This window comes from Cydia splendana, chromosome 2 (genome assembly GCF_910591565.1).
Source record: "Cydia splendana chromosome 2, ilCydSple1.2, whole genome shotgun sequence".
Taxonomy (NCBI): Eukaryota; Metazoa; Arthropoda; class Insecta; order Lepidoptera; family Tortricidae; genus Cydia; species Cydia splendana.
The window spans coordinates 20,999,710-21,016,373 of record NC_085961.1 but is presented as its reverse complement, the minus strand read 5'-3'; the positions used below and the strand labels follow the sequence as shown (position 1 = coordinate 21,016,373).

At 36.3% G+C, this 16,664-nt stretch overlaps 1 long non-coding RNA gene across 1 annotated transcript in view; it reads left to right on the top strand.

The window, feature by feature from the left end:
• Positions 1–16,664, top strand: part of LOC134805518 (uncharacterized) — a 126,712-nt gene that overhangs the window by 106,249 nt on the left and 3,799 nt on the right. The window lies entirely within an intron of this gene.

The window sequence follows — 16,664 nt, the reverse complement described above, 5'->3', positions numbered from 1 at the left end:
AAAACCGGACAAGTGCGAGTCGGACTCGCCCACCGAGGATTCCGTATTTTTTAGTATTTGTATAACAATAACAGACTGGTCATATTTTTCATAAAATCGATTTCGACTGGCAAAGCATATTACTTTTTGGCAACCGAGTTTTTTAACGTAATTAGACCCCGCTGAATCCGAATTTGCCGGTTGCTTGATCGAATTCTTGACCGGAAGTGGGATATTTGATATTAAAGGTCCCTTTTTTTAGTTTTTCGTAAATAACTCTTAAACGGTGGCGCATAGCAAAAAATGTTCTATTACATAAGCAATCTGCATAAAATTGCCTACAAGAAAAATTCAGTACAATTTTTCGCTAGGATCAGTATTCAAAGAGATATTAACGCGGGAAATTTAATTATAATCGCTTCTAATGTCCCTTTTTTTAGTTTTTCGTAAATAACTCGTAAACCAAAACCAATATCAAAAAATGTTGTTATACGTTAATAATCTACACAAAATTTTGTACAAAAAAGATTCAGTACACTTTTCGCAGGGATCAATATTTAAAAAGATAATAAAGAGGGAAAGTTAATTATAATAAATTCTAAGGTTCCTTGTTTTTATTTTTTCGTTAATAATTTGAAAAGTATGACTCATAGCAAAACAAATCTTATACAAAAATAATAAACTTAAAATTTCCTACAAGAAACACATAGAACACTTTTCGCTAGGATCAATATTTAAAAAGACAAAGCAGCGGGTAAGTTAATTATAATCAATTTTAAAGTCCCTTTTAGTTTTTTGTAAATAATTCGTAAACGGTGTCCCATAGCAAAATAGGTTTTAATTAATATATAATCTACATAAAATTTTCTCCAAAACCATCTCGAACTTTTTTTCTCTAGGATCAATATTTAAAACGATATTAAAGGAGGTAAAGTTAATTACAATCAGTTCACAGGCCACTTTTTTTTAGTTTTTCGTAAATAACTCGTAAACGGTGACCCGTTGCAAAACAAATATTATACATACATAAATATTGAACATAAAATTGTCCACTAAAAAGGTTCTGTACACTTTTTCGCTACGATCAATATTTAATGAGATATGGCTATTTTCTTGGCTATGGCTACATTTTGGATTCAGCGGGGTCTAAAAAGTAATATGATTTGCCAGTCGCATCAAGAAGGAGAGCGATTTTGAATTTTTTTGTCTAGTCTATAATAATAGCGGCAACAGAAATACATCATCTGTGAAAATTTCAACTGTCTAGCTATCACGGTTCGTGAGATACAGCCCGGTGACAGACGGACGGACGGACGGACGGACGGACAGCGGAGTCTTAGTAACAGGGTCCCGTTTTACCCTTTGGATACGGAACCCTAAAAACTGTAAATGCAGTTTTGTTTATTTAAAAAAATTAAAGAATGTTTCCTTTAAGTGTCGAGCGTTTATCGACTAAAAATACGTGAGTGACCCGTTCTTGATACTTATATTTAATATGTCTGTGTCTCACGGAATTTTTTGTAATTAAAATGAGCTATCTTAAGATTTCAAGGCACTTTCCCTCCAGGGCCCATAATTTTTTTCCACACTGTCGGTATAGGTTGGAAACAGTGAATTAGTATTCCGCATTCGTAAACGACACGACAAACGACGACCCGAAACGACAATTCAGAATACTTACTAGCGTTTCTCGTTTTAACTAATTCAACAACTAAATTAAATTAATTATCCCATTCCTTTCCGCAATCTTACTTTCTAATATCTTTACTTTTCCCGAAACAAAAGAAGACCTCGCTGATCTAATTTGTTTCACGAATTTATTTGAGTTCAAATATTTAATGATCATTTTAACATTGACATTAAATGGCTCTACTATAATGAAATTTACATTAAGCGCCTTTAATTTGAATTACTAAACTGACCATCTTGATTTATATTACTAATTATTGACATAGTGGTTTCCTCTTTATTTCGCGTTTTCCCGCGAGACCCCCGTGTTTTAGAGTCCTAGGTCAACGTGGGCAACTAACATCCAAATAGCTAACCGTCTGACCTTCGAACCCAGGAGGGATGTTAGGACTTATTGGGATTAGTCTGTGTATAAGAGAATACATCACAGGCTTTCAGAGTAAAAACATAGCTGACCTGGGTACATACCTACCTCAACTTATACTTACTCAAACAAGAGCTCATCATTCTTATTTTACTTTATCTCTTGAATAAGCTTCATCGGGACAAATGATTGATACATGCGTTTTACGGACAGCGAGGCTCCTTAGATACGAAGAGCCTCGCAAAGATCATTAAGGGTCGGGCTCGCAAGTCGTTCAAATATTGTAAAAATATAGGTGTATATATTATTTAAAATAATTTCACTGATCACACATTTAAAGGATTAATATAGTAAATTTTGATGTTCGTTCGGAAACGAACAAAACGGCCAAGCCACATATTTTGACTAAGGTGTAGAGTTTGTGAAGTTAGGGCTTGTACAGTTAGAAGCTTGGCTCTACAAGAGATCTGATAACTTTTTGACAGTTCAAGCCTTATGGTTTCGTCTTGGCAACATTTTACATGATAATGTTTTTGGTGGGATTTATTTTTCTGAATGCTTATTAAAATATTTTGTCTGAGACCTGTTTTATTTATTCAAGTAGTCGTCACACCACCATCAGTTGAATGAATTTGAATTATAGCTGGGAGGTTTTCCAGTACTACCAGGGGTGTGAAACTCCTGACTTCGGTCAAACTCGGCTCCGCTCGGCTCAGCATTGCTCCGAGCAATTATTAGGGTTGGCACCACATGACTTCCTTTTGCGTGCACGACCACAGATAAGATAATCACTTGATTTTTGACAACCCTAAATAGCCGAAAGGGATAGTGCCATATATTAGAAAGGGACAGCATGATTCGACCCTGAACCGCTGTCAAACTTCGGTTTTGTAGGAAGTTTCCTTTCTGTACGGTAGTACTATTGTTTATTCTGTGGTACTACTTAGTATGGATAGGCCCAGTCCGCGTAGCCAACAAGCCAATCGCTTACGCTCCGTAGCGATCGAAACGCAAACTGTCACTGTCGCACTAAGGCCAAGCGCGCACCACGACTTTTTGTCGCGCGATAATTTAGTCGCAGAAATGTAACGTATGTGTTTATATGGCAGTGCGCGCATATGCGACAAAAAAATCGCAGCGATTTTAAAATTGTGATTTGTCACATTTTTCCGCGACTGCTCGCGACGCAATTGTCGCAAAGTGAATTGCGGCATACGGAGTTGTATAGCCCCGCGCGCACTGCGATAATAAAATCGCACCCGGACCTCAGTCGGCATATCGCTCTCCAAGCGTCAACATGTCGGAACCTGCTGCTGAAGACGCTAGATGTTGACCATTTAATTATGGAAATAGAAGGAGATCACCTTTGTGGTATAAATACTCAAAGTCATACAGCGATCACATATTAAAGACAACGTTTCATGACAAACGACTGGTACGAAATCCATGTTGAGAATGAACAAACCGCGACTTTTTCATCGCAGTGCGCGCAGTGAATTTTCTGCGATATATTACAGCGCGATTCTAAAATCGTGTCGCAAAAACTAAAATCGTGGTGCGCGCTTAGGCTATAATATGGAAGAGTGATAGAGAGACACAGAGCGTTTCGTTGTCGTAGCGATAGCGATTATCACCTTTGACTAGGACGTAGGCCTGTATATTAGGGTGGAGCGTCTTTGTATGGGAAAAAATAAAAATTTGATTATCAATGTGGAACCGGTACAAAAAGTTGCAGTTTGTCATGTAGATTATAGTGATTATATCATTTTTCAAAATAAACACTACTTTTAGCCCTCTACCCAGCCGCTAAAGAAATTAATAAATGTAAATTTACATCAATTATTTAAATATACTATTTCACTAATATGTGTACATTTTTTATTGAAATTATATCATACTTAATAAGCGTATAATAAGTTATTACCAAAATTGTTGTGCCTTTTTCAATATTTACGAAATAATAAAATTTCAAACTTTCATATTAAACAGCAATTTCATGCAAAACAAGGAAAATGGTACAGTGTAAAAAAATTATATGACTTTTTTTTAGACGTTCTTGTGCCAAAGTAAAGGTGTTATTAATTACGAAAAGTATAATTTTACTGCAATAAATGGGTTACTTATATGTTTAAAAAGCGTCAAATTTTGGCCTTCGGCGTCGCTTACGCCCTTTTTGGGTCATGTTCACACGTATGTTAGGCATATATTTACTTTTACTAGTAGTATTTTTATTATCTTATCACTTTCTAAATAGTTTTCGCGGTTCTGTAATAAGTTGTAAACTCCAATTTGTGCACAATATCCGGGTTAAAGGGCCTTTTCCATAAAACACCTATTTTACGTGGTTTTACCGTGTCATAAAAATATACGTTATAAACAAAAATAAGTATAGGAATCGAGTATATCTGTCACAAAAAGATGTTATTTAACGAATAAAACTTGTTATAAAAAAATAAGCATAAATTAAATTTATTAAAAATATACATAGTATGTATATTGCTATATATAATCGAATAGTAGAGGGCTAAAAGTATATACCAATTTTTTTTTTATTAATTTTCCCTTAAATAATAAAAAATTAGACATCCTTTTAGACGGGTTCCATTGCTATATTCAAGAATTTTTGATTTCGCTCCACCCTACTGTATATCGTCAGGTGACAACCTAAACTCTAAATATCCCCCTACATAGAAGTTTGTATGCAAAGGCGTTAAGCTAATAGTATTGCTGACTGCACACACAGCTGCAAAAGAGCATACCCACTTTAGGACTGGATTTCATTAATATAATGGATACCGATGCACCTTTGCAGCTCGCTCTACATTGATAAAGGAAACGGCTGAATAGGGTGATATTAATCATTTATTTCTGTGCAGATACTTGACACACATTTGTTATTTTAAGAATGACACTTGAAAATTGTTCTTAAAAATCCGGTAGTAATTATCGCTGTATTTTGCCTTCTTGAATTGTGATTTCTGAATGGTTCTGTGACCTTACTGTTTACGAAGCTCGAAGGGGACCGGCCCGCCTTCGCCTATTGCTGCTATATGGCATCACGACGATATTTATGTCCCAGCCATCTCGTCTAATTTTATATTTTTTCTGCTCCTCAATCCTTGGCTTATTGTAGTTTACCTTAGGATTTCCGAGGGATTGTATCTTGATAGGTATTTCGTTGAAATAGTCGGCTAACTGTTTCTGGCGGTAGTAACTCTGAGAGCAAAGCGATCTGAAACAAAAATACATGAGAAATAATATGCACAGTATACATAATACCTAAATATTTAGGTAAGTACTACAATGTTTTGTACAGTCACCTGCAATAATATGTTACTCTTTGAAGGTCGCAAAAATATCTGACACGATCTTATTTGTAGAGCCATAAGAGCGTGTCACATATTTTTGCGGCCTTCGAAAAGTAACATATTATTGCAGATGACTGTACTCTTACAAGCAAGCTTTTATAGTAGGTTCGTAGATACCTACTATAGCTTGGAGGTACTCGTACAAATTATAGGTATATTTAAAGCACGGCAAAGTGGCAAAAGTAGGTACCTAAGTATAGACACCTAACCTAATATGTAGGTAATAAAAATATCTTTTAACTTTTTGACATTATTTTATGTGTATAGACATAGAGCTTTGCTGGAACATTGTCAAATTCAGAAAAAATACTTAGGTACCTATAGTTAGGGTAAATTCAGTAGGTATAAGCACTAAGCAGGTAAGTATCCGAATCCGACACAAGAGCAGCCGATGCAACGGAGCCACGCCGTTTTGTCGACTAAATAGTGTTTAGTTTTAAGTTTATAAAATACATATGTATGTTAGTCTGTAAGGTATTTGTAATATGGGCCTTGTTGCCTGAATTAAATTTCTAAATAAATAAAAAATAAATAAGTAGGTACAAACCTGGTTTTCAATTTTTTCGCACAGATTATACAATGCCATATCACCTGGGTCTTCTTGTTGGAATTCCAACATCTCTTCGTCAAATTGAGCTTCCCGCGTGACGTTTATGGTAATATTATTCTCAAATACCTCACAAGTTTCATTTAACTGCGACTTATATACTTCCATTATAGGTATTTTGTTATTTTACCCCTTCACAAGCGCTTCTTATCGAAGCGGAACACACATTGAATTAATTTTTACTTGTCTATTTATATTATACTTGAATACAAGATAAATAATTTACAGCTATAGGTACTAATAATTAATTTATTATGAACTTAAATATATTTTCGTTACTAAATATAAGGGAAAATAACCTCATGAGCGTAGTTAAGTACTTAGTGAGCGCGTTAAGCTAATTTTTGTAACTATTCTTATTCATAACTCATTTACTAATACCCAAGTAATAACTTAATGGTTATAGGGACCGTGCGCGTAGGAGGGCCTGCCATCTTGTGGCCTGAATCGGAAACATATGTGCACATGTATACATTGCCAAAGCAAGTGCTACCATCTACTTACCGTTCTCGTCGGTACGTTACCTCGTGCATAGCATACAGAAATATAGTAAGACAAGAGTGCTCACTCCATACATCAATTTTGGTACCAAAAGATTATTATTTTCATAGTCGACATCTAGCATCGAGTAGCGGAATTATCAGCACTGGTAAGTAGAGTCGGACCATGAAAAGTCTGCAGCGCATTTGATAGCCCACATAGTGCAAGTGTTATTTATACGTCGTAATTTCATAGAAGTTTAACGGTTAAAATAACACTTGCACTGCGTGGGCTATCAAATCCGCTGCAGACTTTATTCTTGGTCCGACTTTAGCAGTAGAGTATTGTCAAGTGACTATAGATGTAGCACCAACCGGAAAGTCTTATGTTGTTTTACTTTTATTAAATACCTAAAGATACAGACCAAAGTTTGTTTAACCCTCGTGCCTTGAAATCATCGCAACGCTCTTCCACTTTTAGAACCACTCGCTACGCTCGTGGTACAATTTTGTAACCCTTCGTATGCTCCCTAGTAATATTAGCACGAGGGGTTAAACAACTAGGTACTTGTCCCCCTTGTAAAATACTAAAACTTTACTATATCTCAGTTGTTAGGTACCCGGGATATCTTGGTGGGAATTTTTTGTACTTTACGTATACAGTTTGATCTTAAAACAGTTTATGAAACGACGTTAGTCGATCAACGTTTAAGTTATATATCAACATGTCAAGAAAATACCACGAGTATCCCCAAACGCTACAAAACAAACGGTCGTTATCTTCTTAGCTAAATGTAGTTAAACAATGTAAGTACCTAATATTGAAGCTGGCACTGCCACTCGATTAAATTCGCTAGTTACTTGGAGAGAGCGAGCAACAGCAATCCTGTTGTCTAGATAGCCAGCTACAACCAGTAGGACCGGTGACCCTAACCACGCTGACTAAAGGCCAAATCACACTGCATATAATTATATAATGCATCGCTGCACCGGCTCCATCCATGCATATCTAGAGTACCTACATACATACCTAGCGTTGCGTGTACCTACAGATTCGTTAAAGAGCACATAACGCACGGATTTACGTTACACAACTAAGGTAAACGGCCTCGAGTTCGTGTTAGTACGTTATTTCGTTAGTTTTGTTTCTGGCGCAAATAATAAGGAATTCAAATATTTTTTATTCAAATTATACATATGAAAAAAATCTTTATTATTTAATCTCTTCAATAAAATAATAACCAATATTTTAGTGATTAAACTGAGAGTAATACGACGGTCGAAACTGTCAGACGGCCGCGAACAGCTGTGTTGTTTGCGTGCACTTTTTTTAAGCGTAAGGTGCGCGCTCTCACTTGTTAAGCTTATAGGAAGGAAAAGCTAAACCCATTCGAATAAAAGATTTTGGGAGTGTTTCTGTGGGTTCCTTAGTTTGATTTGATAAGAAAAAAGATTGAATATATGCATACCTTAAAATTGCAATAAATCGACTCACGAAATAGCGGTCATTTTATTTTACGTGTGTCTCCTATTTCCACTTGCCACTTCCGAATCAAGGATTTTCTAGATACATTTTGAGTGCTTGTTTTTAAATATAACAACGAAGATAATTAAAAAAATAAATTAGAAAACAATTAATGTATTTCATGAAGTTTCGTATGACCGAAATTCGGTATATGTTTTTTTCACTAGAATTCTCATAAAACGAGTTTGAATGTGACCCGAGTTAAAATTTTTAAGGTATATTCCACGTATATTCTCATATTAACTACTGGCACAATTTTATTTATAATTCAATTTATTTGATTTATTTTCGTGTATGTTTATATTTAACGTATAAGATAGTTTTTTTTTGTAAATATTTTTTTTTATACATTTATTTTTAATATATTTTTTTATTTTTTATTATTTATATAGTTCGGCTTTTAATCAAGTATTAAAGTACCCATATGGTTTACAAAGTCTTAATTCAACCATTAAAGTCGACGAGTACAAAAAACTTTAAGCTAATAGCTCTCAATTTAACATTTTTGTTAAATATTATTTTTAATTTGACCTCACAATTACTCGTAAGTAGGTAAGACCGTTAAATATTTAAAATGATTATCAGCAAATTATCACCAATTACTCTAAGAAAACTTTATTACGAAACAGGGGACACGAATTCACGAACTTAGGAGCTGAGCTAAATTTGTATCACGAAATGGGAGCCAAATAAGAGGTTCACGAAAAAAAAACATATAAAAAAGTTTCAACTAAAACCCTATAGTTTATACATTAAATTATTAACAAAGAACTAATATAACTTACTCAAAAGCTTTCAAGGTATTGATATGCTTAGTAATATAACACTTTAAACTCTCGCGTTTTGTACACATATTTAATTACACAAACGGGTCTACCGCGATATAATTTCATTGTTTTTACCTTTAATTCCGACGTTTCAGCTGAGTTGCACCAGCTGTGGTCACGGAAAGACTGTCCGTGAAAGTCTTTCCGTGACCACAGCTGGTGCAACTCAGCTGAAACGTCGGAATTAAAGGTAAAAACAATGAAATTATATCGCGGTAGACCCGTTTGTGTAATTAAATATGCTTAGTAATATTTAAAAAAAATATACAAACTCTCAAGAGCCTTAACCTGCCGAAACAGGGGCCCTTTACCTTATGCGACCAGAAGTGAAATTATTTAAAATATGAAGAATGTCCTTACTATTTCTCTTGTTGCCGTCAGATGAGAAAGGGAGTCAACGTGTGTATCCAGCATATTTATGATCAACTTGGAAGCTCATCCATTATATCTGATACCAACCGTAGAGGCGTAGGTACACCAACCCAATCCGTACGGAAACTTTTCTACTCGTGCCAGGGTGTATACCTAGTGATGTGCCGAGAGTAAAATACCATTACCGGTATTTTCCCATTTGGGAATATTACCAGTAAAGTACCATTCTTCCCGGTAATATTCCCAAAAGCGGGTAAATATACTCGTACTTGAACGCTTACGTTATAATTGAATTAATTTAATTTAAAACATGTAGAAACGGCTTAATTATCTTTATGCCTCTTCCACTCATAGCATCAGCTATCTCTTTCACTCAATCTTAGCGGAGTTGCGAAGCAATGTAGTATTACGCTGTATCCCGTACTGGGCTATAACCGCAAAAATCGAAGTTCGTCAATTGCGGGCGTTTTTCTGTCACTAACATAAATAAAATGAATAAAATAAATGAAATGAATGAAACGAATGAAACGAATGAAACGAATGAAACGAATGAAACGAATGAAACGAATGAAACGAATGAAACGAATGAAACGAATGAAAGGAATGAAATTAATGAAATGAACGAAATGAATGAAATAAATAAATAGAAACTAGAAAAAAATAAGAAAATATTTAAGAATCTTTATATATAAAACCGAGCGGCTCTGACGGTAAAACAAAATGAAATTGTACTTAAACGAAAGAGCGTAAAAAAACAACAGTTTTGAATCGACAACATATATCCGCAAAATTCGTATTGTCGCGTATTTTGCATTTAAAAGTGAAAACATTTTTTTTTTTTTTTGGCTTTCCCCTCTTGTGTGTATTGGCAGGAGGGATTTTGCCAATGACGACGTTTTAAGACGTACTACGCACGATAAGAATGTTCGGTGAATAATTTTGATTTGGTGATAGGAATTGTGCTGGGAACCTAAAACAAAAACATTTATTGTTATGGACATCACAGACAACACATGACATATGTACAGTTTATTAGAAAAAGAGCGGGAAAGGCGATAGTTTTGACAGTTAGGCAGCATGCCAACATAAGGAGAAAAATAAGAGATGGACAATAGATATAAGATGACAAGTATTATAGAAAGAGTAGAGCAAGTAAAGCCGTTAAAGTTTTATATTATTTTCTTGTATGTGTTTAAGAATAATTCCAGTGATGGGAGGATCCATGAAAGTGAAAACATTTCGACAAACAATGCTAAAGGTTCAATTTGTTGGTTGACATTTGACAGCTGCGGTTACGTTCAGAATATGTTGCATGTTGTTAGCTGGATTGTAACCGCGAACACCGAAGTTCGCAAATGGTCTCTGACATTCTTTCTAATTACGCTTTTAGGCGTCGACGGGATGATCAAATCGACCGAAAAGAAATTGGCGTCAATCTCATCTTGCACCCATCCCATTTATTGTGACATTGAAGCGCTCTAAAGAGGAGTTTTAGTTTCCGAACGGTCTTCAAACTGTCATGTCAAACGTCAAACATCAACATCATTGTATAATCATTGTGTTGAATTGAGTCTTGAAATCTAAAGCCTGAAATCATCCTGAAATGTGTAGTTTGAAGTGTAAAAATTGTATAAATAACGATAAACAGTGATTTACATTACATTTTGTACTTACCGGCCTTTGCGGAAGCCGAAGTGACAAGATTAACGAATGTTAAAATTTAGATTTAAACTGTGCGAGTAAGTATTTGTTTTATTATTTTGTTAGTTTATAAGACAATAGTTTTCATTGTATTGCATATGCGAGACACATTAGCATTACATGTTACAAAGTTCATAGCTTATAGTGCCGTGAGCAACGTCGAATTTCTCTTTACTTAACGTATGATAGTTTGGGAACAAAGTTTGTGATGTACCTACACATTTGAATTTACACCTACATACATAACCTTATAATCAGTATTATGTGTCAACACTTTAAATATATTTGACAAATAAATAAAAATAAATATAATAGGGACATTCTTACTCAAATCTCTTAAAGTCTCTTTGGAGTACTTAAATACATAGAAAACATCCATGACTCGAGAACAAATATCTGGGCTCATCACACAATTAAATGCTCTTAATGGGATTCAAACCCAAGACCATTGGCTTCATAGGCAAGGTCACCACCTACTAGGCCAGACCGGACTAACATTTTATATTCAATATATCTACTAAGGTGTATTTAAATATTTCAGAAAAGCTTTAAACATTCTTACGTGTCCAGGCACAACTAGCCACCTGGAGCTTGCTTGACAAACTTAATAAGTGAGCGAGATGAAGGTGAAGCGAGAAGAAGTCATAAAAGTAATTCAAAGAAAGTCTTGAGTTAAAGAACCTGCTGACTCTACTCTGATTATATGGACAGTGTGAAACAGTGTGAACAACTACAGTGTATGGTGGACACATTTGATATCTGTGCTTTATACTAACTTCAAAGAATCAAACTTGAGGCATATCAGTGAATTGGAAAGTGAATTGAATGAAACTAATTTATTAATAAGTGATCTCCGGAGTCAAATGTAAGTTGAATATAAGATATATACACCATGTTTTTTTTATTTCCGTTAATTTCAAGGGTGCATTCCTGAGCTTAAATCAAGTAACTTTCTCAAAGTCACCGATATTCTAATTAACTCCATTTCAGAGATAATCTATAGTTTATTTTTTTTCTATGCGTGTACACTTGCCTTAGGGCCGGTTTACATATTGATTAGTGTTTAGAATGAGTTCATACATTTGCTACTAAACTTAAGTACATCTCGGTCCATCAATCACGCTGTATATGTATGTATAGTAAGATATATTTTATTTTGATTCAAATAAAAGCGAAAATAATTACTTCAGAGTTTTACTTTTATAAATCGTCAGGTGACAACTCATTAAAATTACTGCTACAATTTCAGATTCATAGTGATACCAATGTTGGGCATTCAAGAATAAAACCATTATTTGAATAAGAATTTATAGGAATAAAATCATCTCGATTTTATTCCCGTCAAAAATATTCAAATAATTTTGGTCGGGAATAATTCGTATGAGAAAAAATTGAATGAGAATAACATATTCAATTGCCAATGCTTGCGCTCCAACAACGAAGCGCTTTCTACCTCTATCACTCTTACATATTAGTAGCGCAAACGATTGGCATGTTGGCTAGGCCCCCAAAACAGCTAAATTTACCTAATGATTTGGTTATTAAATTAAAAAGAAAAATTGTCATCTTGGCTAGGCACCTTGGATGCGTAGCCAACATGCCAATCGTTTGCGCTACGACAATGAAACGCTCAGTCTCTCTATCGCACTAATATGTAAGAGTGATAGAGACAGAAAGCGCTTCGTTGTTGGAGCGCAAACTATTGGCATATTGGCTAGGCCCCTAGAACAGCTAAATTGTACCCAAAGATTTGGTTATTAAATTAAAAACAAAAATTGTCATCCTGGCTAGGCACCTTGAGTGCGTAGCCAATCGTTTGCGCTACGAGAACGAAACGCTATCTCTGTCTCTCTATCGCACTAATATGTAAGAGTGATAGAGACAGAAAGTGCTTCGTTGTCGGAGCACAAGCGATTGGCATCTTGGCTAGGCCCCCAGAACAGCTAAATTTACCTAATTATTTGGTTATTAAATTAAAAAGAAAAATTGTCATCTTGCCATGTTGACTACGCACCCAAGGTGCCTAGCCAACATGGCAATCGTTTGTGCTACGCAATGAAACGCTATCTGTCTCTCTATCGCACTAATATGTAAGAGTGATAGAAAGAGACTATACGCAACTCTACGGAGCGTTAACGTTTGGCATATTGGCTAAGCACCCTGATCGGATGATAGAACTAGATAGTGTATAGCGGAACTCTTCAATGTGTACTGTCCCTAAACTAAAGTAACAAATATCAATTCAATCCGACTTTTAAATAGAAGGGTGAAAATCAACTTACAAAATATAACCGATTGTACTACAAAAATTAACTTAATTCTAAATAACATTTTAATTGAATAAAACCTTATTTAGAATAGTCCCACTTCTAGAATAATTATTCTGTTTTTTATTCCGCATTTAAAATAAAAGTCACATGATTTATTCACCTTAATTTTATTCTAAAATAACTAGTGCAAGAATTATTCTAATTCAAATCGATTTGAATAAGAATAAAATTTCTATTTTTATTCTTATTCTTATTCAAGTTAATTTTTGCCCAACTCTGAGTGATACTTAGTACATAGTACCAAAACAAGGTTGATTTTTAGGGTTCCGTATGAAAGTGAAGCGAGAAGAAGTCACGGATCCAAAGGGTAAAAACGGGACCCTATTACTAAGACTCCACTGTTCTATTAGAAGTATTATAATAATACAATACAATACAAATAGCCTTTAATCACTGACTCATTTATAGTTTTGTTTTGTTTCCTTATCATTGATTTTTAATTTTCATTAGTCAGGTTGTCGAGGTTTCCGACAAAGGCCTCCTCTAAAGTTTTCCAGTCTTCTCTGTTTCGAGCGGTTCTTATCCAATTTGGTGGGAAATCGTCCTCCCATCTCATTTTCGGGTGCCCCGGACCTCTCTTGCTGTATATAGGGAACCAATAATTTTGTGTCCATTTGTCTATTTTTGATCTTGACATGTGACCTGTCCACCTCCATTTTCTTTCCTTATTTCTCTGACTTTAGTTTTTTTCCTGATTGTTGTCAGTCTCCATCTGTCATTTATTCTTATTCCTAGCATGCTTCTTTCCATGCCGTGTTGACAAATCGCAATCTTTTGTATGTTTTTCTTAGTGCATGCCCAATTGCCCACAACCGAATGTCAAGCATGGCGGTAGACAGTTTGGATTTGATTCCATTCCAAGTATTATAACAAATCAAATTAATAAATAATTTTCAGAAAATATTTTAATTTAGGCTTAGGGATGGCGGTATGGCCAGGGGGAGCCATAAGCCTTCTTCATAGGATGCTGGTTCGATTCCAGCCTGGGGCACTGGAGGCCTTCGTCACTTTTTCTTAGTATATGACATTTATTTCAGATTACTCCACTGTCCGTCTGTCTGTCTGTCACCAGGCTGTATCTCATGAACAGTTGAAATTTTCACAAATGATATATTTCTATTGCGGCTATAACAACAAATACTAAAAAGTATGGAACCCTCGGTGGGCGAGTCCGACTTGCACTTATCAAGTTTTTGTTTAATTTTTTTTTGTAAGCGGATTAATATTAACGGACAGGCTGAAAATGGTATAAATTAAAAAAATCCATACTTTCATTTTGGGCAGTGCCATGATGGGTGGGTACAAGAAATTTGGGTTCCCTCTTTTGAGATTGGAAAGTGGGTTAGGTTAGAGCTACGACCCTTACAGAACCAAAATGCAACAACAAAGCAGGTTAAGTTAGGTTATAACTGCGGCCTTTATAGAACCGATCTGCGACCAGAAAAGTGGGTTAGGTTAGGACTGTGATCCTCATAGAACCAAACCGCAACCAGTACGGTTACCATCAGTTTGTCACTGACATAAACGCCGTCGAGAACGTAAACTACTTTCTATACATCTCGCTCGCACTCGCATATTAGTGCAAACGGGATGTATAGAAAGTAAATTACGTTCTCGACGGCGTTTATGTCAGTGACAAACTGATGGTAACCGTACTGAAGTGGGTTAGGTTAGGTTAGAACTGCGACCCTTACAGAACCGAACTGCTACCTGAAAAGTGGGTTAGGTTAGGTTATTTTATTACATATCAGTTGTTTTTAGATACCTATATCGGAATAGTAAGTTTTTAGAGTTATAACTGTATGTTACGGATTTAAAGTTTTCGGAGATGACTGATGAGATAGGTATGTAACCGCCGCGATGAAGGTTTAAAATCTTAAAGTAAATAATTACTCAATTCAAAATGAGTACTATTATTATTTATTTTACCCGAGTGAAGCCGGGTTCTCATCTAGTATTATTATAATCTTTATTTATTTTCCTTCATAAGTTAGGCTCTTTATAACATGAATATAAAAGTAAAATACAAAAACACATAAAAAATACATATAAACACATTATAAAAAACCTAACCTAGGGTGCCGCCAGCAGCGAGGCAGGGCCCAAGCTACCGGTGGTCAGGGCCGCAGAGAGAGGAACCGGCGGACTATCCGCGCCATGTCCAAGATCACCGCCTTCTGCATCTGACCCTTGATCCAACCACCTAGCGAGAGTCTCTCAAGATGTTGGTCGAGACTCTTCGCTATTAGACCGTTCACTGAAACGACTATCGGGACAATGATCGTCGAATCAACATCCCACATGGCGGTTATCTCGTGAGCCAAGTCTAGGTACTTACTGGACTTGTCCTTCTCGGCTTTCACGAGATTCTCATCATGGGCGATGGTGATGTCAACGAGCACGGCCCGACGTTGCGATCGATCTATTATCACGATGTCAGGCTTATTGGCTACAATAGTCCTGTCAGTGATGATAGATCGATCCCAATAGAGCGTGGCACGACCATTCTCGAGAACAGGCGCAGGTAAGTACTTGTAGTACGGTACTTCGCGGTCCACAAGGCCGTATAGAAGAGCAAGTTGCTGGTGAATAATCCTGGCTACGAGATTATGTCTGTGCAAGTACTCGCCGTTAGCAAGATGAGAACAACCGGAAATGATATGCCTGAGTGACTCTCCGGGACGGCGGCATGCCCGACAAATGTCGACCGTACCGTCCTTCAGGATATATTTCCGATAGTTGTTCGTCATCATCACTTCGTCCGCAATTGCACAGGCAAAACCCTCGGTTTCTCCGAAGAGGTCCCCGAATCGTAACCAGTTCACCGACGCGAGCAGGTCCACGTCGGGTCCCGTGAGGGCCTTGTAGAACCGCCCGTGTAGCACCTTACTCTCCCATGCCGCCTTGCGATCCGCAGTACTTAGTACCACAGGTTTGCGCCAGTTCTCGTTAGGTTCCTGTCTATTGCCACCACATCACGATGCATCCCACACTCGTTGTTAAGGAAATAATTCCTGAGATTGTACACCTCGCGGTTGTGGAGATCCTTGGCATTTAGGAAGCCTCGGCCATTATAATCATTGTTATTAAGCTATAAAAAATTACCACTTAACATATAAAAACAATGTCATTGTACTGTACCTGCTGTGCTAAATGTGATGATTATTATTAAATCAATGTGATATTTACATTTTCGTTTTAGTTTTACTTAAATTCTGGTATTATTCAATGAGTAGGTAACTGGTTTTGACTATGCCCACTTGCCCAGACAAGAAGAATACTTCCTGGTAATATTGGGAAAATACCGAGTTAGGATGACTCACGCTAGACCGGGCCGTGGCCGGGCCGGAGCTTCCGGAGCTTCGTTTACTATGGAGAGCATCACGTGATCACCAGGGCTCGGGTGTGGCACGGTGCGGGCTC